Source organism: Pipistrellus hanaki, assembly GCF_964339955.1.
Source record: "Pipistrellus hanaki genome assembly, chromosome: 17".
In the NCBI taxonomy this organism is placed as follows: Eukaryota; Metazoa; Chordata; class Mammalia; order Chiroptera; family Vespertilionidae; genus Pipistrellus; species Pipistrellus hanaki.
In genome coordinates, this window is record NC_140519.1 from 35,609,289 (window position 1) to 35,633,042 (window position 23,754).

The following is a 23,754-nucleotide window of genomic DNA, read 5'->3' on the forward strand; positions in this document are numbered from 1 at the left end:
ATGCTTCCAGCAGTATTTTTTATAATCAGGTATTTTGTTGTTAGATGATTGAGATTTTCTGGAGTCACGAGCGTGAAATCTTGTTTAAAATTTTACAACAAAATGTATCATGCCCATTGCTTGTAACTACCATTGCTTGTGGTCACTATTATTTGTGACCATATGGATGCATCCTATACTAAGTGAAATAAGTCAGTTAGAAAAAGCTAAGAACCATATGATTTCACTCAGCTAGGACATAAAACTGAAAGCAACAAATGAACAAACAAGAGAAACAAACTAAAACTTATAGACACAGACAACAGTATGATGGCTACCAGAGAGAAAGGCATTGCAGGGGGGAGTAAAAGGTAAAGGGGCTCAAATATATGGTGATGGAAGAAGAATTTACTTTAGGTGATGGGCACACAATGCTGTATACAGATGGTATATCAGTGAATTGTATACTTGAAACCTTTATAATCTCATTAACCAATGTCACCCTCTTAAATTTAATTAAAATTAAAAAAAATATATAAGATGGGTAAAGAAGACTATATTTGAAACTTAAAGTCACTATAGGCTGAAATACCCAAGAATAAGTGAAATAGTCTTATGCCTGCTACCATTTCATCCAGGACTGAATAAACTTACCTTCTTCAACCAAATACTAAAGGGAAAGGGTGATACAGAAAAACACATGTTCTTAGTTGTCACAAGCTAGACTTGTTTTACATATTGACCAAATCTATTTACTTGTTGTCTATTTCTTCTCAGTAATTTGTTCACTACTTTAGCCTTATTACCTAGACTAGTGCCTGACAATAGAAGATTAATATCTCAGAGTTCATTTATTCATTTTCTCAATAAATATTTATAAGAAGCTACTATGATCCATCCACTTTTCTCTGCTTGGAATTGAGAGTGAACAAGACAGCCAAAACCCAGAGAAGCCTTCATTTATTCTAGGTGGGAGAGGTTATAATCTTATGGCACTTGGCAGCATAAACATTCACCACACCTTTTTGAAATCTCTTCAAGTACATCTTCTATAAGTTCCATGTGTACATCACATTCACCAGCTTGTCTCTAACATCTAGTGGCATGGAATATACTCAGTGAAGATTTTAATTCATGAATTTAACCACATTTATCGGTTTTTCCTCTATAAAGACCAACCTGAGTAATTTTTTTAAAATATACACATGTTAGAGTTACTCTTCTTTGTTCTGAGAAGTTATTAAGTGAATCTGGTTGGTTATTTACTCTGAATCCATAGCCTCTTTTTTATTTCAAGTAGAACTCTGATTTTGTTCACGAACTCAGCCTCTTCTATGCAACCCCCAAGATTCAAGGGGTGCTGATTCCTTTTCTGTTGCCAGGAATTTGACCCAATTAATCCTAATGAAAGTACTGTATTTAATCTCATTGGCCATGATTAGTTTAGGTATGGCTAACCAATTTAGATCAATTTAATCTGAAATGTTTTATAAGAGCTTCTTAGAAATTTTCCCTTTACTTGCCTTAGAGTCTTTCTTCAGTTGTTCTTAACTGTGGGTGATTTTGCCTCTCAGGGGACATTTAGAAATATCTAGATATATTTTTGATTGTCCAACTTGGGATACTACTGGCATCTGGTAGTGGCCAAAGATGATGGCCTAAGTATCCTACAGTGTACAGAACAGCACAATAAAGAATTGTTTGTCCCAAAATGTCAGTATCAATAATGAGGAGGTGGAGAAATCCTGATCTAACATAAAGAAGGAAGCATGTCGCTCTCTCTGATGGCTCCTCCCATGAGACAATTACAGAAAAATTAGCTTTAGGATGAACCTCAATACTAGAGATGTTAGAAAGAAGAATGAGAAAGATTATGGGTGTTTGATTACAGGTAGTTGTAGAAAGTAATCTTAAATCTGGCCTTGACTTTGGACTTTAGTTATTTAATCCAATGTATTTCCTAATTGCTTATGCAAATTTGAGCTGCATTATTTTTAAATAGCCATTAAAATCATTCTAACCTATATAAATGTATATATATATATATATATATATGTGTGTGTGTGTGTGTGTGTGTGTGTGTGTGTGTGAGTGTGTGTGTGTGTGTGTGTGTATGTGTGTGTGTGTGTGTGTTTAAGCAATAGGATCCAGTTGCTGATTACATTTACATTATTTCTCTTTGGTTTTTAACTAAAAAAATTGTTCCAGTTTTAATAACCGTAGAATTTTTTACCAGCATGTGTACATTAAAATTTTATACATAGCCTTTTGTTTTAGTTTGATTAGTGTATTTTGCACTGAATATGTGTGATACATATATTTAAAGTATTCTTTATTAGTTTTATTTAATAATATAGGCTTTATTGAGTGATAGATCACAATAAGGACTAAAAAGATATTAATGGGATTAAGAATAAATCTACCAAACAATACCTTTTTTAAATGTTAATTTTTATATTTAGTTCATTTTTATAATTGTACAACAGCCCTTGAAATAACTTGGAGACAACATAGAAATCTAAACTTCATCTGTAAGCCATTGCTTTAAGAGATTGAAACCCCAAGATTACCAGCTGTTCTTTTTCACCCCTGGCATGTCTAGCCCTTCTCTCCTTAGGCAAAAACAAATAAGTAGAATTATATGAGCCTTTTTCTATTCTTTAGAACTATTATTTAAATAGATCTTTAAATATTTGCTGAATAGTTGTATCAAGTCTTCAGTATTTTAACTTTTTTTTTTAACAATTTTATATTCTGTAGTTTTGTTAAAATCCATTGAAAGTTGTGCTTCTCTCATTATATCTCTAAAATGAGAATAGTTGTTGAGGCTTACAAAAAATTAAAATGAGTATTAATTGGTACATGCAACTATATAACATTTTATGAAGCTGAAAGCTTAATAATGCTTTATAAGAGGTAAATGATAACTGGCAAGTTTTTGAGAAATATAACAAAACTAACTAAAATTTCATTTAAAGAGCAATTTAGGTATCACTTTGATTAATATGTGATGGTTAAACTTAGTTTATGCAGACTATAAATTTTTACCAACAGGAGAAACTACCACATTTTCTGTTTGTTCACCATGTCAAGGCACTTGATATGGTTGTACTTGGGGCATACTCTCAAAGTTATGTTGTGTGTAACAAGCATAGCATGAGAAGAGGTTCAAATAAGCACCTTGCTTTTTTAGACAGGACCTCTTCAGCTATCCAAACAATTCAGGCCCAGTTTCAGAATGAGTGATAGAGAGAGTCAGAAGTGAAGTCCCTTGCTGACCAGGAGGGTTATGGGCTCTTTTGGCACATTGCCCTACATAGAGGAGAGCAGAGCTAGAGAGGGAGGGAATTCCAGAGCCTTAGGACCCTGACCTAGGGACTTTCTCCTCAGCCCCTAGACCATCAATCCTGAAATCTGCCAATTGTTGTGAGTCAGTGGTGGGGGAGGAAGCTATGGGGTTAGAGTGTCAACAGACTTCTTAACTGGGTGAGTACTAGAGCCTTGAAGTTGAAGGTAACAGTTTAAAGGCTTTCAAAGTTGTTGCAAGTGTCAGAAGCCAATGATTTGTGAGGTCTGTCCTTGCTTGTGCTTCACCCTCTAACCTTTGTCCAGGGCTGGCCTGCACAAGTGGTGTAAGCAGCTGCCAGTGGAGTGTGATCTGAAGGGCATCGAGAGGCCCACTTGGCCCTAATTATTTTCCTCTGGGTCTGTCACAATGTACCGATTACCTAGCACAACATCTGGCTCAATAAATCCTGGATGGATGGATGGATGGATGGATGGTTGGGTGGACAGACTTTCTCAGCACATATATATATTTACTAGTTATTGCATGCTAGATACTTTGCAAAATGCAGAGGATTCAAAAGTAAATACAATCAATACATTTCCCCTTCTCGTGAGGCCCCAAGTCTAGACAGAAAAGAAGTTAAAATGAATCCAACAATTATAAGTGGGGGTTCTGTAAGTTTATAAAGAAATCAACAGGGTGCTAAGGGAAATGGATGTTAAAAAGTTCTCCCAAAGAAGGCATATCTGATGAAAAATGACCCCAGTTGAAATGCAAAGATATTAGCAGGAAGAAATATTATAATCGTATTGGCCCTGTACACGTGCTTAGAGAATTCGCCGATGAAAGAGTAAAAGTAGAGTACAAAGAGAATCAGGAACTTTTGATGGAAGGAAACCATTCCAAGGGAAGGAAACGTTCTTCACACATCCCTGGGCTGAGTGGAGACTGGGACAGGCAAGGTCTGAACAGACCAGGACAGAGCCTCTGAGCTAGGGCCCTGGTCAGGGCGCTGAGGAGCCTGCAGGAGGCTGTTCCATTGGCAAACCAACCAGAGACCCATTGGTGAACCCAAAGGATGATGCATTGTAGGAATCCAAGATGAATAGATGGACTATAGGAGTAAAATCTGACTGGAAAATGGTGAAACTTTGTGAGAAAGTGTTTTTGTGGGTGTGTGTGTTTTTTTTTGTTTGGTTGGTTTTTTTTGGGTTTTTTTTTTTGGTTTTTTTTTTGATAGAAAGTAGAGACCATTATATCAACCAGAAATGAAAGAATTGGCATTGGGGCTAATAGTTTAGGAACAGTTAAGAGGAAACCTGGGGCTCTTTTAAAGAAAAGATTCATTTGCTTCTGGTTAGAATTCTTTGCCACTTCTGAAGCCATTTGATTTTTTTGTTTATAAACTGCCTTTGGATGAACCAGAGAGAGGCGTTGCATGAATCGTAATAAACATAAGCTTTATCTATGATCATATTTACTCTAACTTTCTAAATTTGAGGAGCAACTATCAATAGTAGAATAATAACTGAATGAGTGAACAAATGAATGAGTGGTGAGTCGATGAAGTAAATGAATGACAGAGTAAGATTTATTATTCTGCTGTCCATGACACTTTTATGTGCTATTTTTACTTTTTTTTTTTTTTTTTTTTTTTTTTTTTTTTTTTTTGCATTCATCTGACACTGTGCTCCTGGGAAAATAAAAAATAATCTGCCCTCAAATTCCTGGATTTTATATAAAATGTTTTAAGTTTTGTTTATATGTGTGATTAGCCAGGCTTCTGCAGTTCCATTATGTATTCCTGAAGCACCCAAGCACAGACTGACTGACATATAAAAGATGAAAGTTCAGCTTTGGTGGTAAGCCTTAAACTAAATTTGCACTGCTTCCTGGTGTCTACTTCAAAATTCCAAAGATAAGAGTCCCTTTATTTGCAATCCATTATCACTATTTAAACATCTTTCATTGCTGAAGCTGTACTTTCAAGGAGTTAGATGGCTTGATTTTGAACAGTAGCAGTTCATAAAGACAGCAGAGCCCTCACCTCCCAACCCTATCTCCTGCTCTGTTTTTCTATTTTCAGCATCAAGACTGTCTTTAGCATCAGACAGAGAAAATAAATTGTCCTCTCTAAAAGACGTAGAGGGAAATGAAGTGAAGTAAAACCTCAAAAGCAATCCTTTCAAACTTGTAAAACTTCCTCTACAAATCATGATTTCTGCTTTCTAACAATAACCTAAAAGCCTTCCCGAACTTCAAATAGCTCTTGTGAAATGACATTTTAAAAATATTCAATGTACACAAACTGGAAACATATGGATGAAAGAGCAAACATTTAGGAGTTAGTGAATTAAATGGAAAAACACCTCTGAAAGTACATTTTCTATTGTTATTGCAAAACCACAATGTTACTAATATTGGATAGATCCTGAAAACAGCTGGACTTTGGCTTTCTCTAATTGTGTCTGACCCAAATCACGCCTTTTTTTTTTTTTTTTAGAATGGTATTTCTGTACTTGTCTCTTACTTTCAGAGCCGTGAGTCCTGGACTACAGGGTAAGGCTTGCTGGATTCACTGTCTCCATGTGCATAAATACATAAGATGAGCCTGCAGCCCACTGCTGAGTTCTCATAATAATGAAGGAACAATGGTCTTTGAAAGTCACAGATAATCCCTAATCCTCACTGTCTTCTTGTGTTTCAACCCAACCTTTCTCTAGAATTGACTAGCAAGATGCAAAATTGACTGATGATCTTCTCTCTTCCCCTGTCTGACCCTACACACACCCACCCCCTCTCCTAAAGGTGCCAAGAAGCAGTGAAGTAACCAAAAGGCAGGCAGTAGAAGGGAGAGGAAAGAAAAACAAACCAAGTGATCAACCCCAAGCGGCTGCGTGTTAGCTGTTTTCTATTATTCACTCATTTGAGCTTTCTCAGATGTGCTGGGATTTTTTTCTTTTCTTTTCTTTTTTCTTTAGAAGACTTTCATGTTGTGTTTTCTTTCCTCTCTTAGAGCTAACCACCTTTTTTCATGCAAGGGAACCGAGCCCTTGACTGAGGGCCAGGTAGGCTGCCAGGTCCTCGGGATGTTCAAGCACAATGTTTCCATCCTCTTTCTTCTGAGGACCGGCTTTTAAATTGTGCATGAAGCCTTGTCAGTGAGCAACAGAAATGAAAGTCACAAAGCAGTGGTGGAAAGTCAACAGCAGTTCATCAATCTTTGGTATTTACATACAGCTCTACATATGAGGATACTTCTTGAATTATGCAGTTTGGTATTTTATATATATATATATATCCCCTTACTTTATAAGGGGCAGCCTGCAGTTTATAAAAATATGATCCCCCATTGAGTTATGTTTTGATCTGCCCGCTCTATGACTGTGCTTTTACATTTTTGTGTCATGAATTAAACATGGCACAATCTCATTCATTTAAATAAAGTCCGCCTACTGGGAGCCATATGCATGGCCTGGGTCAAATCTGTGGAAGCACCATTGTGAGAATAACACCCTCCGGCCATGTCTTTTTCTGTTTCAATTTTCCAAGGGCTCAGAATGAGCACCCCAGAGGAAGGAACACATCAATCTGAGTCACCAACACTTCAAAGATGCTCACTCTTTCTCTAAAGACCATACACTGCAGGCTTTCATCAGACATGAACCGAATTAAAGGAGCTTCCCAAAGGAGACAGACTTTAAGTAAAACTGCTTTTTGCTTGCTGTAGAATTTAATAGTAGAGGGAATTTTTTTTGTAAGAAATAAAAATAATTCTAAAATAGCCATTATTATAATCTTATAATCGAAAGAGTAACAATTTTGTTCCAATTTAGCAAAATGCTAAATTGATTTACATAAATCATATAATTTATTTTTAAAACCCCATAAGATAGCTAATATTGTTATTCATGTTATTATAAATGAGGAGAAGGAAGCACAGAAAAGATAAGTATCTTTTTGAAGTTCAGAGAGCATCAGGATTTGAATTCTCTTTGTCTTACTCCAAAGCTGAAACATTAGGTTTGAAAGAATACATACCTGTATATTTCATTTACAGACTGAAAACTTTCTTAAAGAGCCCACTAATACTCATATAGTTTGATTCTGGGCCGCTTAAAAAAAATAAATTTTACTTAATTTTGGCTATTGATTGTCATTTCTAATAGCTTTAAACGGCACACAGTGGAGTGCGTATGTGAAACGTGTGTGTTACCTATGTGTATTGCAATATTTACAAACGTAGGCCAATTATTTTTAATATTTGTTTTCTACTTATATTGTCATATACTTTTGCTTAAGTTAAATCCATACACTATATATATGGTATATTTATTAAAGACATAAATGTTAAAAAAAAGTAAAGAAAACAGAGACATATGTTAATGTCTTTATAAAAATCTTTTATGAATAAACACAAAAATGTAGATGATTAAATTAAAAAAATGGACAGAAATTATGTCTAGGAAATTCAATGAAGAAAAAACACAAATGGTTAAACTCAAACATATGATAAAATCTTCAATATGGACTGTAATTATAGGAATAAAAACAATATAATAAACTTGAATCTATCCTATATAATAAAATTCTAATATGCTAAGTATCTGGTCATCCAGTTATCAATTCAACCTATCAAAGTGTAATATGCTAATGATATGCTAAGGCCGCTCAACTGCTTTCTATGACATTCACTGACCACCAGGGGGAAGATGCTCTGACTTGTAGGTGACCTGCTGGGGTCTAGCCGATCGGGATTGAGCAAACTGAGCCGGACATACCCTGGAGCCCTCCTGTGGTCCTTCCCTGGCTGGCCAACCTTCTGCATCCCTCCCTGGCCCTGATTGTGCACCAGTGGGGTCCCTTGGCCTGGCCTGTGCCCTCTCACAATCTGGGACCACTTGGGGATGTCAGAAAGCCAGTTTTTTTTTAAAATATATTTTATTGATTTTTTTACAGAGAGGAAGGGAGAGGGATAGAGTGCTAGAAACATCGATGAGAGAGAAACATTGATCAGCTGCCTCCTGCACACCCCCCACCGGGGATGTGTCCGCAACCAATGTACATGCCCTTGACTGGAATTGAACCTGGGACCTTCCAGTCTGCAGACCAACGCTCTACCACTGAGCCAAACCGGTTTCGGCAGAAAGCCAGTTTTGACTTGATCCCACAGGCCAGGCTAAGGGACCTCACTGGTGCATGAATTCATGCACCCGGCCTCAAATTGGTGTATAAAAGATTAAAAACCATGTTTCATATCTATTGTTTTAAGGGTATAGAAATATGAGCAACTCTGAAATATCACTTGTGAGAATATAAAATATTAAAACATGTGTTCACATACACATAGTTAAAAATAGCTAGAAATCCCAAGACTTAAAGTGTTTATACACCTTGAGCCAATCATTTTACTTATAGTAATTTATATGAAGCAAATATGAGGAATCTAAAATTTTACCTATAGAAATATTTAGCAAATCTCATTTTAACCTTAAAAATATTAAATAATTTAAAAGTTCAACTCAAAAGCTTACCTAACAAATTTATGATGCAACCATATGAAAGCCATCCTTTGAAGATCAATTAATTTAAAAACAATATAGCACTTACAATATACTGTTATGAGACAAAGGATATGAAATCAATATATGTAGTATGATCTCAATTTTTAAAATAAGTGTCTTCTATAAGTTACATGTATAAAAAAGCTATATCAGATATTACATATATACATATATGATTAAATATGAAATATTAATGTCAATTATCTAAACATAGTAGAATTATAGGTGATCTTTTATTTACTACAATTAATATTTTTATAAGATAAAGATGAATATGCCTAAAATATTAAGGATGAAATAATAACGGTGTCCTCAGGAAATAATAGCCCAATATAAATTCAAAATACTGCTGTTTGTGTAGTTTATTTGAGTAAATACATGAAAGAAGTTCAACCTTGCTGTGACTCACAGGAATGTGAATTGGAACAAGTACAATGATTTCCCTACATCTGTTGCTGTTCATGGCTGTTGGAGATGGAAGGAACAGTCATTTGCAGACTGCTGGCTGGAGTTTGGTTAGTATAGCCTTTTCGGAGGGCAGTGTGTCACAATCTATCAAAATGTAGAATGTGCATACATTTAAAGTTAGCAATTTCACTTCTAGGATTTGATGCTATTAAACTACCCACCCAAAGTGAACAAAATTGGATGTGCAAAATGTTCATTGGAGCATTTTTTTTTTTCATAAAAGCAACGATTAGGGACAATCTAAATGCCCATCAAAAGAAGAATGTTAAGAGTTTGTAGCTGCTAAAATTTTTTTGAGAGATCTGTATCTAATGACATGGATATATAGATAAAGAAGACATTATGTTTTTAAAAATCACATGGCACAGCAATGTGTATAGTATGACTTAACTGAGGTTTTAAAAAATGTGACTACATGGGGGAAAAAAACTGAAAAGATAAGTCCTAAATTTGACAGTGGTTATCTCTTTGGAGGGAAACGAGCCAAGCATTGTTGGAAGCAATGAAACAGAAATTTTACTTTTTATCTTAGATGGTGTTTGCAACGAGAAGTGTTCATGTATAACATATAATTAAAATGATTTAAAATGTTAAATGAACCAAGAAAAGTGTTAGCCATTTATTTTAAACAAACACTAATATATTGGCAGATATCATCATGCTGTTAAAACTGTGAATTACTTTCCTCAAAATAAAAGTGTTTTCTTTCTCCCCTTAAACTATTTTAATTTTTGTGGCCAGCATAAAGCTGATCTTGGCAAGAGCGAGAGGCCATCTCACAAGAGGAGAAATCCATAGAGCCGTGCCTCCAATATATTAAGTTGCAGCAGCCCTTTCTTTAAGGCTTTTGGTTGTATCATCATCTCTTAACAAAACATTTTTATTTTTCCAGTTTTAAAATCCTCCAGTGGCCATTTTGCTTGATTTCTCTTTTGTCTTTCTTTCATTTCTTCATGACAGTAATGCAAAACAAATTTTGATAAAAATGTCTTGTTCGTTTTTTTGACTGCTCAACTCTCTGCTTCCAAGCTCAGCCAAAGAACTTTAATATTTTGATAGGAAATAATTTTTCTCTTTGAATTATATTGTTGTATTTTTTAAAGCTGAGAACATTCTTTTTAATTTAAAAGTAATTTGTTAATTTTGAAATGTTAGATAATATGTGATAATATAAATAAAGTAAAAAAATACCCCTCTAATCCTATCACAGAGAGATAACCATTGTTAGCATTTTGGATATTTCTTTTGTATGCTTCAGACTTCTTGTACCTTGTTTATTTTCCGCATGTAATCTACCTCTTACCATATTATCATTTATAACAGCAACATGCACGGGGTTATAGACACTGAGGTTGCTGGCAGGCCTAACTGGTTGTCAATGCAGCAGCCTCTTCATCCTCCTATTGGCAAATCCTACCTCCCATAACAGAGTCTAGAGATGCCAGTTCATTATTTCCTCAGCCTCCCTTTCAGCTAAGGCTTAGGGCATGAGGCCCAACCCTGGTCAAAGAGACTAAGCCAAGTTCGTGGGATAGATTTTCCCTACCCTGTTTCCCCGAAAATAAGACAGTGCCTTATATTAATTTTTGCTCCCAAAGATGCGCTAGGTCTTATTTTCAGGGGATGTCTTATTTTTTTCCATGTGCTAGGTCTTATTTTTGGAGGTTGTCTTATTTTCAGGGAAACACGGTAGATAAAAAGTAGGACTTCTTGGGGAAACTGCCTTCTTCCCGACTGGATTATTAGGTGAGGTGTGGTGCCTGGAGCTATAGGAGTTTTCTTGTGATTCCGAGAATGAAGCCTAAGAGCAAAACTGTGCCAAGGATAATAAACAGGGTATGAAGAACTAATGCTAGAACCTTCTTTTCAGGAATCCTTTTGAGCTAACAAACTATTATTTAATTCACCTTCATCGAATATTCTGTTACTTGCAGCCCAATGCATGCCAACTTATACAGGCTTGTTTCTAGTTTTTCACTATCTCAAACAAAGCTGAAATGCTCAGTTAAATGTACCATTTTGTAATTCTGCTCAAATGTATTCCTGAGATATTCTTAGCAGTGGAATTCTTGGTTCAAAGATTATAAACAAAATTTTAAATATTTGAAGGGCATTTTAGCCATTGCTCAGTATTCTGTTTCTTATTTTTTTCTAATTGTGGCAATGATTTAATTTAGAGAGAGAGTAATGTAATGAACTGAGGTGATACATAGATTCCTGCCCACATTACTTACTACCTGGGTGATTTTTATCTATCTATCTATCTATCATCTACTTATCTATCTATTTATTTTTTCTACATGGTTGATTTTAACTAGGTTACTGAACTTGTCTTTTCCTTAGTTTGCTCATCTGCAATATGAGGATAAGAAAGTTACTACTTTATTACTTTATTTTTTGTTGTTGATGTTGTTGAGGATTAGGTAAGTTAGTACCTGACAAACTATTAGAACTGTCTACTTAACTGTATGTGTTCTTTATTCCTCTGTGTAGCCCCATATTCTACGCCAGTAATGGATATTTTTAAGTTGCTTAATAAATATTTACCAAATAAGTGAAGGAAAAAATAATAAGCCTGAGATTACTACATGGACTACTGTTTTCTCGTATCTAAGTGTTTCTAGAATCCATTTTATTTCCTTTTATCTTTGTTATTTGTCTTTTTTCCTTATACCATAAATTGAACTGGATTATAATATTATAGTTAAGAGTCAGTGCAGATTTTTAATACAGAAGATGCTTAAATATGAGACGTCTTTAGGGTGGGCACACTATGTTATAAGAAAATGAGTTTGCTCTTCCCAGATACCCATTTGCTCTTTGAAAGTCAAAGTCATGAGGAAGCATTGCGTGTTCAAAGGAGAAGGGTTTTATAGTTTATGCAGTCCTGTCTTTCAGCCAGTGCAGCAGTTTGCTTCATAGTATTCCAGATAGATAATCACCCAATGTCTGATTGAATCTTTCCATTATTATTTTAAAATCCCACAGGTGGATGAAGGAGACTATTGATAGAATGCTCTTTTACCCAACATAAGCATTAAAGCAAGACAAAGGCATCACATATCTTAGATATTATAGTTTTAAGTATTAATTTTAGATTGCTTTTTAAAACTCCACACTATATTTTCAAAGAAGTAGAATCCATAAAGTTAACAGAGCATAAAATAATGACATATATACATAAAATGTGTATATATGGAACAATGTATGTGAACATACAAATCTGTGCTTTTTTTTTTTTTTACAATAAATTTTACCATATTATTGAGTGCAAATAGAATAATCCTGCATCAAAGGACTATTGAACTTAATGGAAGTTTTATGTGACATCCAACTATCTTACCCTTTGGCTAACAACTATCAATCAAACCCCTTCATTGCCCTTAGTTATGTATTATCCTTTTGAGGATTTAAAAGAAGGTCCCTTCAGATCTTCTGTGCATTATCTCATCCTTCTAATCTGCTCAGCAGTATATAAGGCTACCAAAATGAAATGACTGTTCCAACCTGTGGAAACAGCCAAGATTGCTACAGTGGTTCTTTGATAATTCTTGCATTTTATTGGTTTTTGAGCATAGTTTAATTTGGAAAAAGAATGAAAACTAAAATAAAAATTTTATCTGAGTATTAAGCTTTTAAAATATAATTAATGACAAGAAATGGAAAAGAAGTGTGCATTCCACATTTACTCTAGAGACTGATGATCAGTTAATATGAATAGATTACCCAGAATGAACTGCTGGCCAGTAGGAAAGTTACAAATGAAACACAGGGGCTTAAAATAAAGACCATTTTTGATATAGTATCTAACTTGTAGTCTCCAAAAAGCAAAGTTTTTTGACTAAAAGACTGCCATTCAGCAAGCTACGGAACAGTTTGCAGGAACACCAGAAACACATTTCAAAAAGTAACATATACAACAGGATTAAAGGTTAGAGACTGGCGTTCTCTGTTAAATCAGTCATTAGTGTGTTGGTGGTGGTAGGTGGTATGCATTCATGTATTTTTTTTTTTTTAAGATCGGCCATTCCCTAGCAGGATCTACGGTAGTATAAATCTGTATACTTTAAAGTTATTAAAAAACTTTTAAGTGACAAAAGCCCTGCTTAGAAAGCTCTGATTGGTCTTCCTATAATTTCAAGTTGACAATTACTATTTTCCAGACAGCTGTACTGTTTGATGTCTACTACTGTAAAAAAAAAAAAAAAAAGTTTAATTTATTCATCAATTGTTTACTGACGACCTACTATGCACTGTTCTCGGCATTTGGAATATAATGTCCTATGTCAGAAAAGGGCTTGGAACAAAGTATAGATAAAGTATAAAAATAGATGAACAGTAGTTGGTATGTGTTTTGTAACTGTTTGCATGTTTTAGAAATAGCTCCTCTTTCTAATGATGCACAGGTGGTTCTATTCTGTTTCTGGTAAAGTTGGAGTCTGGAGAGAGAGAAGATCTTCTACTCTAATTCCCACTTATGCTGGGCTCTTCTCTTGAAGGCCAGTCTTGGGGTGGCAGCATCTCAGCTATTCCAACATTTTCTAAGCCCCTTCTACCCCACAAGAGTGGCACCTGACTCCTTAAATGATCAGTGAGGTTATATTTCATAGCAATAGTGGTGTTTGTTGGTGTGTCTGACCATCGTTTAAACTCTTTTAAGTCATGTCGCTTTGCCATTTGCTGTATTAGATTCTATTATTGTGATGGGAGAGCAGAAAGGGTTTGAACTGGAAGCTCTGAGTATCCCAGGAGGGAGACGTTATGTGACAAGCTCTCAGGCCAGCCACACCCTCTGCGCCTGCAAAGGACCTTGAAGGGCCTTGACTGTTTTATCCCTACGAATCAATGAAACACCTGTATTTAAAATGGTGCACTTTTTAATGGTGCAAAATTAAAAGCCTGGCAAATACAAACAATTTTGGAAGAGAAGCACATATCTCTTAATGCTGATTATTATTAAAGCAGCCATTTTTGATAGTACAATAAAAATTGCAACCACTTGTTTAGTTAACTTATTAACATGTTATAACACTCAGAATCAAACTCTTTCAGGGAAAACAAAAGAAGAAAAAAAATCAGCTTTCTCCCTCTTATTAACTCTTTCCCCTAAGTCTACAATAGTCCTTGACTTACCTTTACTGACCTTGGAGAAGACCAATATTGATGACGGAGAAGGTATAGCCGGAGAGAAAGTCAGAGAACACAAAGAGAAGCTTCCAGAATAGAAAATGGAATGAGAGCTTCACCCATGAAGTTACCCTATTTTCTCTCCAGTAATTACTTTTATAAAAAATGTTATTTTTATTTTAGACATCATCACAAATATCTCCACTCCCCCTTTCCCCTTTGCCTCCACCCGGCTTTTGTCCCCTTCCCTCTGCCAACATCATACTATTGTCTGTGTTTTGTACAAATGTTGGTTTCTAGTTATAGCACTGTATGTAGCATTATTATACTCATATATGTGTCAAAATATTAAATTAATTTAATTCAAACTAAAATTGACCTGGATATTTTGGGAACACCAGTGGAAGCTTTTAAAAGTACACAGTTTTTAATTTGTGTGTTTTAATTACATATTCTAATTTCCTTTACATTTTATCCTGATCTTGTTACTTCCAAATTTGGTTATGTACCACAGCTACTAAAATAACTGTGAAACAATCTTTCTCGCGATTTTTCCAGAATTATGAAATATTGAAAATGTCTCAGTGTCTTTCCGGGCTGATTTCCTAGTGAAATAATGATGACTTTTCCTCCTAATGGTAATCTCCTCTTCTCCACTGTTTTCTCTTCCCACTCTTGTAGAAGCATACTTGAAAAAACATAATAGGAATTACTGGTTTTTATAATAATGCATGAATTATGTTTAACTTCCTCTGGGGATTTAAAAAATATATATAGAAAGCTAGGTACCACTCTTTTCAGAACAGTTTTGACTTAAGTCCACTTTTAGACTAGTAAATGGATCATATAAACCTTCAATAGACCTTTCATACTTGTGAGTACTGCAAAAAAAATACAAAATCATTGACTATTTAACTACGGGGAATTTTTATATTTTGTAGGAAATTTGAAACTTGTAAAGAATTTTAAAGTTTATAGATGACAATTTGCCTTTGCAATCAAGCACATCTTTGCATAAAATCCTAATGCTTCCATTGAAGTAATTGGGTTTAAGAGCAATTTTAAAAAATAAATTCAAAACATATTTTTAAAATTTACCTGATGGAAACTTTCAAACACACAAAAGTAGAACACACAGCACCATGAATATTCATGTACCAAATGCCCATTTTCAACAACTAATACAATGAGCTAAGTGACACTTTACAGCACTATGAATAGGCAATCTAAAATTATTTACTTGGACAAAGTGAGAATTTTCCATTACTCTCTCAGATTCAGGCAGTTCATGAGAAAATGGCATGGTTTGCTAAAGTTGTCACAACTTATTAGGATGTTAGGTGGTATTTTTATGTTGAACATGTCCTATGGTTAGTTAACAAGTGTGAAACATACCATCTTTGATGGAATCAATGCTTTGACATAAAATAAGATCTAAATTTGTGAAAACTATTCCTACTTCTTTGGGCCTATACATAGGCTGTGGGTACTCAGGTAGCTGCGTGCTTATAATACATACAGATCCTTCAGAGATATTTATCCCTTCTATCCTTCCTTTATACCTCCAAGGGTATTGTCAGCAATTGGGAGCAAGCCAGTCAGAATTCATCTGCCTCCTGATGAAAGACAAAGAATCAGCCAAACCCTGATAATCTGATAATAATTTAATTTCGTTGTATTTCAACTTTGGTATTTGAATCTTAGGAAGCGAAAATTCTTCCCTGCACGGGCAAGTCAGTCTTTTAGGGAAAGTTGGTCTTTTAGGGCATTTCGTGGTTTGGTGATCAGAATGAAATGTTTGAGTGTGAACATATAACTCTTCTAACTGGGTTTCCATGTGGCCATTGAGTGCTGATCATCTGACCTCAATAGAACCCAAAGCAAGATTATGGGGCTGGAATGAGGTAGGGAAATTAAGGCAAATGAAAAAATGTGAATGGTTGGTTCTGAGACCCGACTAGCTCTTTTGATCACCTTCCTCAGTATTTCCAGACATGAAATACTGGAACCAAGTAGCGCTGTGCAACTCTGGAGCGTAGCGTCCATGATCTGGAAACTATAAAAGAAGTGGTCCTTGGGAACTTTTAATGACAAAGTTATGTTCATGAAACACCTGGTATTTGGGGGAGTTATCACAGACTTGTGACTCGTATAAAGAAGGAAAGGGAAATAAAGAGACTTTTTATTTTTATTTTAAGGAAGAGAGTCCTCATGTCACCATAAGAAAAAGAAAATGCTTGTGTGGGTCAGAAGCATCTGGCTTTATTTTGTGTGAGATTAAAATTTCCCAGCTGGCATCTTTTTCGTATTGCTTGCCATAGGCTTTTCAGATGTCCCTGGCCTGTGTCCTTATGGACATTTCCTGGAGGAGAAGGAGGTGAGAATCACTTAAATAAATACATTGCATTTCCTCTAGGAAAGATGCTTTTGTAGTATTCTCCTGCTAAATGTGTGTGTGTGTGTGTGTGTGTGTGTGTGTGTGTGTGTGTGTACTTTCTATAAGGAACTAAAGTCATTTTTTTAAAAAGTTGAAAGCAAGTGATGAAAATTACCTAATGGAGCTTTTCAGGCCCTCTTTCAAGTACAGCAAGACTAGTGATTCCCAAGGACAAGTACTTAGTCCCGTTCACCCTTCCTTCCTTCTGTCTACCAGCACTTACCCACCTCCCTTTCTCACAGTGCTCACTGCAGAGTAAAAAGGAGGGGTGCTGACCTGCCAGTCAACCACTCCGGCCTGCTTTGATTTTATCTCATAAAATATTCAGAAGAAAATAAAACTGGGAGCACTGACTTCTTTTAGTCAGTGTTTGAAAACATCTAACTAAAAAGAGCTGTTTTTAGGTCTGTTTGAACTTAATTTTCTTACATATCTTATTATCATCCTTTTCTAAGTGAATGGCGAATTGCTTATCATACTAACTTTTTATTATTATTTGGAATTTGGACTTCAACATCTATCAGTAACTAAAGCAACACCAACAGGGGATAAAATGTGGAAAAGAATGAAAAATAATTCAGCTAATTGGGTAGGATAAGTCAGCATACTGTAGATAGAGTGTGCCTGTCCTGAATGCACAAGATTGATATTTTCTCAATTTCTAATCATATAATTGAGGTAAATTACTTCATCCCTAGTTTTTAGCTCTAGGCACATAATGATTAAGTAGTACATCCTAGCTTTTTCTTGGCAACTCTAATAGCTTTGTTGCTACTTTGAAGTGTCAATTCTATATGCCTTTTAACGGTCTGCACTGACACAGTTAAATCTATGATATGCTTCAAATAAACACACACATAAGTAATTATCTATATATTTTAAACATTTCTTAATGTATTGAAGTGACATATTTTTGTTTTAGATGGTATGCAATATCCTGAGTTATGAGAGGCATTTCCATTTGCCATTTTTGTTATGATTTCCATAAATCAGTGCAAACTTTAAAGGTGTTTACTGTGGTCATTCACTGGCAAAGATATGGTGGGGAATTATTCAGCAGTAGAAGATAAAATTATGAAACTAGTGAATTATGCATGGTCTCATGCCTTCCTATTAATAAAAATGTGGAAATATGGAGTCAAAGCGCATAGAAATGGAAAAAACCTTATACATTGTTGAGTCCAGTTCCATTCCCCACACATGTAGCAAGAGTATTCAGGTGCTCAATGAAGATATGATGAATGAACAAAAGACAGAAAGCATCTAGGTTTAGCTAAGACATTTCTAGGAATTCCTTTCTGAAGGTATCCCACTCTATTTTTTTTAACAGTTCTACCATGTAGAGTGCTCTTACGGCATTTATTACTTTGTTATTAATTATTATTAATACTATATTGATAGTTTCTAATCTATAAAAAGATATATCCCAGTTGAAAGAAATACTGGATTACTGTGCCAAAATTTGTCATCTTTGGGCTTCTTAAGGGGGAAAGAAAGAAAGCTCTAGAAAGAGCCATCTTATTTGCAATGGCTTATTAATATTTTATGTTACTTGAATATGTTGAGTTAGCCTGCCCAAATGAATGCAAAAATTAATGTAATAAAATGTAAATATGAATGAAGAAGGAAAAGCTTAGCAAAATCATCTGAAGATAGAATGGAACTGGGAATAAAAATCACGTAAGTTTATTCTGCAGTTCAGTGTAAGTGGCTAAAAAACATTAGTGATAATCTGTTCATTCAAGATGGCTCCTATCAGTGTACCTCCAGATAGCCTATATTTTCACAAGTGAGGAAAAGCAGGCACACTGTCATGATATCTTTGAAACCTAGCCTCTTCCCCACCCCCCTCCTCCTTGTTCTGACTCTGAAAACTAACTTCTCTAGGATAAGCCCTGATAACAGTAGATCTGGAGTTACCATCAGGGCTGTTTCTGTAGATTACCAGGCCGAACCTCCTGGCCTTTTGTCTGGGACTGAGACTGGACTGGCTTTCTGTAGAAATGCTCATCAATCTTCCCTTGCCTTTAGCCTCTGGTTTCTGAGATAGATGGTCTTATTTCTTGCTTGTATATTCTAGTAGGAATCAGGAAAAAGAAGAGTTTTCCTTAAAATGCTCCGACAAAAGTAGAGAAATCGGGAGTGAGAACACTGTCACTACATGGGTCTGCCTATCTTAACCTCACAGAGCCTCAGTTTCCTTAAGAGGGAAATTATTGCTTAGATGCTACTGAGGACCAGACCACCAGGCGTAACTCCTAGTTTTAGGAACATGTCAGTATCTTTCACAGTTCATAGAATGCTAGAGAACAGTCATAAAATGTATGGACCTGTGTAAGCAAGTGTGAATTGTTGTATAGTTAGAACAGATCAGATGTAGATTTCTTCAAAAGACAAAAGAGCCAAATGTATCAATAGTGAGGGTCCCCACAGAATTTCACTTAAGATTCTGCTCTTGTTTTGTTACAGGGAGCTCCAACAACAACAGGATTAGATTCCAGCTCTGTCTATTGCAGAAAGTAGATCAGGTTTTATCCCTGAAATATAGGAAAAAATGACATATTTCACATGCATACATTTTAATTCAGATTTATTGAGATATAATTTAATTCATATTTTATAAAAGTATACTGTTTGATGAGCTCCAACAAATGTTTATAGTTGTTTAACCATCACCACTATCAAGATGTACACATTTTCATGGTCTAAGACAGGGGTCCTCAAACTTTTTAAAGTGGGGGTCAGATCACGGTCCCTCAGAGAGCTGGAGGGCCGGACTATATGAACTACTAATTCCTACTGTAACACCTTGGCTGCACTCACTGCCCAAAAAACCTGGCGGGCAGGATCAGACTCCCCTGGGGGCTGCATGTGGCCCGTGGGCCGTAGTTTGAAGACCCCTGGTCTAAGAGGTACCTCTGTGACCCTTTTACCCTAAATCCTGGGCATCAATTAATCTACATTTAATCTTTATAGTTTTGCCTTTTATATAAGACTCATACTCAAAATATTAAAACAATAAAACTAATAAATACTTATAGGCAAAAAGTTAGGATGTAAGAAATAATACAAAGTAATGTGATTGGTATGATAATTTCAGTTTATAGTTTCTGATTTGAACACTAACTTTTTTTTCTACACTTATATGTCTTGTGCAAACATTCATTGTTATCCAGTGGTAGGCCCTACCCGCCATAATCAAAACAATACAGTTCAGGTTAGGATTAGACCAAGAGTGCAATGGAATGGAATAAAGAGACCAGAAATAGGTCCATGCACTTAAGGGGACTTAATATATGGCAAAGCCGGCATTTCAACTCAGGCGAAAAAGACCATCTTATTTTTTGGACAGTTTGGCAAAGCAGCTCACCTTCTTGAGGGAAATAAAGTTATCTCACACCACACATGAAATTAACTCCAAATAGATGGAAAATTTTTAATGTAAATAATGCTACTAAAATATTAGAAAATAATTTAGGAAAAAACCAAGAATAGAGAAGACATTCCTATGAGAAAAATGGGAAAACCAAAGCCACACACTTAACTCAAACATATATTTGCATGGTAAAAAAAAAATGATATAAACTAGGTAAAAAAATAAAGATCGATTTATGTCGAAGAGTAAACATCTTTCATATACAAAAATTCCCTGAAAACTGATGAAAATAATAAAAAGATAAGAGCACCATTATCTTAGTAAATTTATAACAGCAATGTCTGATAAATGAAAAGGTGTTATCTTCATTATTAGCAAAAAAATCGACAATAAATTATTTATATTTCATGCAATTGGCTTTATGAGGATTTGGGGAAGCAGATATCCTAATATTTTGGAAAGGGTACAAATTACTACTTCCATCATTCTGATTCAGTCATTTTATTTTACCACTATGGGAAGCTGTCCTATTGCAATAAAAGTACCTGGACTCATGCCATTATATACATGACCATTTTAAAAGAAATTTATTGCATTATTTTCTAAGGGGCAAGAGACAAGCAGAAATTCTTTTAAGAGTAAAATAATTGAGCCTGGCTGGTGTTGCTCAGTGGTTGAGGGTCAACCTATGAACCAGAAGGTCATGGTTGGATTCCCAGTCAAGGCATATTCTTCGGTGTGGGTTTGATCCTCTGTGTGGAGTGTGCAGGAGGCAACCAATGATTCTCTCTCATCCCTGATGTTTCTATCTATCTCTTACTCCCCTGTCCTCTCTGAAATCAATAAAAAATATTTTTAAAAGAGTCAAATAATTGAATACATTATGGAACACACATTTTGAAAGATAACATAGCTATTATACAAATGACTCAGGCACACTCTCACTCTAGGGAGCCTGCCAGAGCTTTCCCTTTGCCTTTCTTTATTATAAGTTTTCCAAGACCCTTATTTTGCTTCTGGAACTTGTTTCCTGAGCTTACTCAGGCCAGGTGGCTCACTTCTACCACCTCTAGAACTTTTTAAATAAATATTCTATAATAATTGGGAAAATAAAACACAAATCAATTAGATATATTTACTATTGATTCAGATACCTGTTGTCTTTTTGAGAAACCACATTGCATAATTAGTGTCTAATGTGATCTCACTCTTGTAAAAACATTATGCATTTTTAAAACAAACACATATGCATGTATTTATGTGTGTGAACACAGAAAAGGTTGTGAAGTTATGCACACCATAATGACCAGAATGTCAGGCTGCTATCCCAAGAGTGTCAGAGGAGATATCATTTTTAGAAACTGTATCTTTAGATTATTGCTCCTATGAACACATAAAGAATTTGAAATTAATAAAAAATAAATGGGAAAATAAAATGACTGAACCAGGCTTCCAAGTGAACTAAGGCCAGAGGCAATAAATAGGCAGTCACATATGCTGAGAAACTAGCTCTGCTGTGCTCAGGAGACCAAGCCCGCATTACGGTGGGAGCCAGAGGTGTGAAGACACACATCCTCTGAGGCTATAGTTACAGGCAGAAATCTGGCTGGAGCTCAGCCAACTATGTTTGTGAGTTAAAATAATGATTGATTAGTAATTTTTAAAAATATTTATTGTTGAAAGTATTATAGGTGTCCCCTTCCCCCCCCCCCCCCCCCCATTAAACCCTTCTTGCTGGCACTCACCCCAGGCCTTAGTATCTCTACACTAAGCACAGGACAAGCTTCAGAGCATTTGGCTCAATATTATGAACCAAGCTCTCCAATAGCCATATACATATTAAATGGGTAGGTTGATAATGAAAATAAGTCTTTGGGCATAATATTTTAAATAAGAAACTCTTGAAATCATTGAAGATAAAGAGATGTGATGCTGTACTACTGAGGCAAATATAAAATAAAAAAAGGAAATGCAGTTAAGCTACGTCTTATATACATTAGCCCTCCCAGCAATACTTAGCACAGTTCTTGGCTCAAAAAATGAATAAATAATGGACTAAATGATGTGGTGAAATTATTATGGGTAGTTTTCCTTATGGTGTATTTGGCCTGAGGGCTTTAAAGGGAATGCACTTACTGAGTATAGGTTTGAAGCCTGTGAAATTTATAATTTACCAGATATTTTGGAAAGTAAGTAGGAACCATGAGATGCTGATTTGTACCACTCTCAAAGTGTTTCTTGCTACAACATGACTTTTTAAAAATATATTTTAGGAAAAAAAAGCCTATTTTAATATTTCTGGCATGTAAGAATGTGCAAAAGACTCTTATAGCACCCTTACCACATTGCCTGGTTCAAAATTATTTTTAGATGTAGGGAGTAGCCACAACTATTTTCTACAGCTCTGTTGTTTGGCTTTACTCTGTGCATTATATATATTCCTAATTATATTTTAAATGTTTCTAAAGAGTTACAAACCCTCTCTTTTGCACAGAGGTTTACTTTGGCAGTATGTAATTGTTTTTATTATATGTTATCCTCTGTTTGGCCTGACTGTTAGCTAAAACAGACAAAAGATGTCCAGGAAAATTAAGCCAGTTCTCAAATCTGGAAATGGAAGAGCCCCTAGGGGAGGATTTGCAATGGAACTAACAGAGACTAAGGATCCTCTTTAATTTGCTATCCTGTCAAAGTTCTGCCACATCCATTATTATGAAATGTAATTGCTTTACATATCAAATTTACTTCTCCCAGACCTCTGCAGAATTATCCATCTCTTCAATTCCCCAACTAACCTGATTTCGGATCACTGAACTCCCATCGTGTTATGCATGGTAGAATTATATATTCCCATAGAAAACCAAGGACTGGTTGCTGGGCATTCAAAAAGCATATAGAGTCTCTGCCATGTTCAGAAGAAGACAAGTTTTCCACATTTTATACAATTATCCCCAAAATCATACAACTAGGTATGGCAATGTCATGATTAGAATCCAGCTTTCCAGGCTTAATAAGTCTTCATTTTCATGTCATCACGTTGTTGTTCTAGAAAGTCATATTAATTAATATTGGGTCATAGTAGCAGTAGAATACATAGAACTCAAATATTAGGGCCATCTGGCCTGCCTGAATCCCAGAGACTATCTTAATTGTATGAATTAGTATATTACCAATGTGTGCAGCCATGTAGACATATAGCTGCAAATTAATATTTGCAGTATCCTCTGAGCCAGTCTATAATGACCTTTGAAAATGCTCTACCTCGCCCTGGCCAATGTGGCTCAGTTGGTCGAGGATCATGCCATGTACCAAGAGGTCACTGGCCGGATTCCTGGTTAGAGCAAATGCCCATGTTGCAGGTTCGATCTCCATTAGTGGCTGTGCAGAAGGCAGCCGATGGATGTTTCCCTCTGACATTGATGTTTCTTTCTCTCCCTCTTCTTTCCTCTCTCTAAAATCAATAAAGACATTTAAAGGAAAGGAAAGAAAACTCTACCTTGTAATGCCTCAACAT

At 35.5% G+C, this 23,754-nt stretch overlaps 1 protein-coding gene across 4 annotated transcripts in view; it reads left to right on the top strand.

Moving 5' to 3' along the window:
• ANGPT1 (angiopoietin 1) overlaps positions 1 to 23,754 on the top strand; it is a 229,622-nt gene that overhangs the window by 71,079 nt on the left and 134,789 nt on the right. Inside the window, exon 2 of one of the 4 annotated variants that reach the window (XM_084864482.1) lies at positions 5,772 to 5,827. The exons of the other annotated variants lie outside the window; for them this stretch is intronic. The gene's annotated coding sequence lies outside the window, so the exon portion shown is untranslated. The remainder of the gene's footprint in view (positions 1 to 5,771; positions 5,828 to 23,754) is intronic. 4 annotated transcript variants of the gene reach the window in all.